The following is a 2,500-nucleotide window of genomic DNA, read 5'->3' as shown; positions in this document are numbered from 1 at the left end:
TTGATAATGTTTCCTGGTCCCGGTGACGTTTCATTCAACACACGTTGCTTTCAAACGTAATCCATTCGACCTTATTGTGTGATTTGGTCAACGTTTGAAAACACGGTGGCGGCTTTGCTCTAATGTACGGCTTTGACAAATAACACGTAATTGTCCTGAACCGTCAACGTGGCCGTGACGTCGTTTAAGGTCAATTCAGGGAGAAAGTGGCGCCGTCCTCATTATGTTGTTAGAGCTTTGGAACTTTTCCAAAACTGGAACTCAGATGAAAAGGCTTTTGAAAGGTTTGAGTCGACAGGAAATCTGAAATACGGAAAATGGTCGGGAGTCATTAAAAAAACAAAACACTTTGACACTGCATGGAACTGGCTCAGCTCCACTCTACCTCTACTCTACTCTACTCTACTCTACCTCTACTCTACTCTACTCTACTCTAGTCTTTTATACTCTACTCTACTGTACTCTATTCTACTCTTCTCTACTCTACTCTTCTCTTCTCTACTCTACTCTAGTCTACTGTACTCTAGTCTTCTCTACTCTACTTTAGTCCACTCTAGTCTACTCTACTCGACTCTAGTCTACTCTACTCTACTTTACTCTACTCTAGTCTAGTCTACTCAACTCTAGGCCACTCTAGTCTACTCTACTCGACTCTAGTCTTCTCTACTCTACTCTACTCTAGTCTAGTCTACTCTACTCTACTCTTTTATACTCTACTCTACTGAACTCTACTCTACTTTTCTCTACTCTGCTATTCTCTACGCTACTCTACTCTACTCTAGTCTTCTCTACTCTACTCTAGTCCACTCTAGTCTACTCTAATCTACTCTAGTCTAATCTACTTGATTCTACTCTACTCTACTCTACTCTACTTTACTCTACTCTAGTCTAGTCTACTCTACTCTAGTCCACTCTAGTCTACTCTAATCTACTCTAGTCTACTCTACTTGACTCTACTCTACTCTACTCTACTCTACTTTACTCTACTCTAGTCTACTCTACTCTACTCTAGGCCACTCTAGTCTTCTCTACTCGACTCTAGTCTTCACTACTCTACTCTACTCTACTCTAGTCTACTCTACTCTACTCTACTCTACTCTACTTTTTTGGTTTTCCACAGGGTGATAGTTATGGATAGCACCAGGTGAGCCGGCACCTTTTTCGGTATCGGCTCCGTCGAGGTTGCCGACGCCGGCCGAGGCGACACCGAAAGGAGCCGTGAAAACACCGCAGGCGACCGACTGGGCGGAGGGAATCGTCGCCGTCATCATGGTGCGACGCGGGTCAGGGCGGTACCATCTGCAGCACCTGGTACCAAAAGCCGGCAGGGTCGGGCCGAGTCGGGTCGAGCCGGTACCACGTGATGGAAAGACGCCGAAGACGCATGTGCTGAATGGTAAACAGGCTGAAACTCAGTTTGACATGGGTATGCTCCTTGAAGCAGCCAGCGCACACAGTGTATATGACTATATGAGGATATACAATTTTTTATTGAAATTACTGTGTGTACGCCCGCGGGTGTGTGTGTGTGTGTGTGTGTGTGTGTGTGTGTGTGTGTGTGTGTGTGTGTGTGTGTGTGTGTGTGTGTGTGTGTGTGTGTGTGTGTGTGTGTGTGTGTGTGTGCGTGCCTGGTGTGTTTCCCTTGTCCAGATGACTGATCGGTGCCACAGACCCAATTTGCCAACAATAACATCCCAAAACACACTTCCTCCGGCCGCGATTGAGAACCCCCCCTCCGCAACACAAGCACCGCCTCCCCGGGACAAAGGCTCCGTGGCAGATTTACATCCCACCGTGAAATACTACTCCCAGTCCCCCCCACAGTCCACATTCACCACGGGAAGGGAGAAGCCAGCGGCCCTGGCCCCGATCCGAGGTCCGGGGAGGGGAGACCGATCGACAAGGCTCGGCCCCGTGGATTCCGTACATTACACGCGTCCATTACAGGTTTCCCATTCCCACCCCCACCCACGCCGTCCCTTCTCCGTCTAGACTTCAAAGGACGGGCGGGAAAAGGTTTATTGCCGCCGTCACACCAGCCATACATCATTATCTGCTATTTCGGTATCTCTGGAAAGGCCGATTTTACAGGAAAATGAAGGAAAAAAAACAAAACATCGAGCGATTTGAACATTGAAGATTTTGATTCATGTTCTCGACTCATAGTTGTGAAACTCCACTTGAAACGTTCGCAAGGAAAGCAACGGACACGGTAACAGTTTCAAAGGTCGCCCCAAATGTTGAAATTCGAAGGGTGGGCATGCACATTTTTACGCCCCCCCCCCCCGTTAAGAAAACCCACACGCGGGGAGGTGAGTACCGGCCCTTTAAGAGAGAGAGGGAGGGAGAGCGTGGCCGTGGAGCTACTGCCACGGGGGGAGTGTGGGGGGGGGGTAAAAAAGACGCAGACCAAAAACGAACGAACGGACGGAACGTCTCCCTCCGGCAACAACCTGTGAACCCGCCGAGCGAAAGCTGACCCTGCCGGAGAGCACTTAAC

At 48.9% G+C, this 2,500-nt stretch overlaps 1 protein-coding gene across 1 annotated transcript in view; it reads right to left on the bottom strand.

The window, feature by feature from the left end:
- The window catches only part of celsr1a (cadherin EGF LAG seven-pass G-type receptor 1a), a gene marked incomplete at its 5' end in the record, with an annotated part of 118,151 nt that overhangs the window by 53,339 nt on the left and 62,312 nt on the right, over positions 1 to 2,500 (bottom strand). The window lies entirely within an intron of this gene.

Source organism: Zeus faber (genome assembly GCF_960531495.2).
Source record: "Zeus faber genome assembly, chromosome: 21".
Classification (NCBI taxonomy): Eukaryota; Metazoa; Chordata; class Actinopteri; order Zeiformes; family Zeidae; genus Zeus; species Zeus faber.
This window is presented reverse-complemented; position numbering and strand designations above follow the sequence as displayed.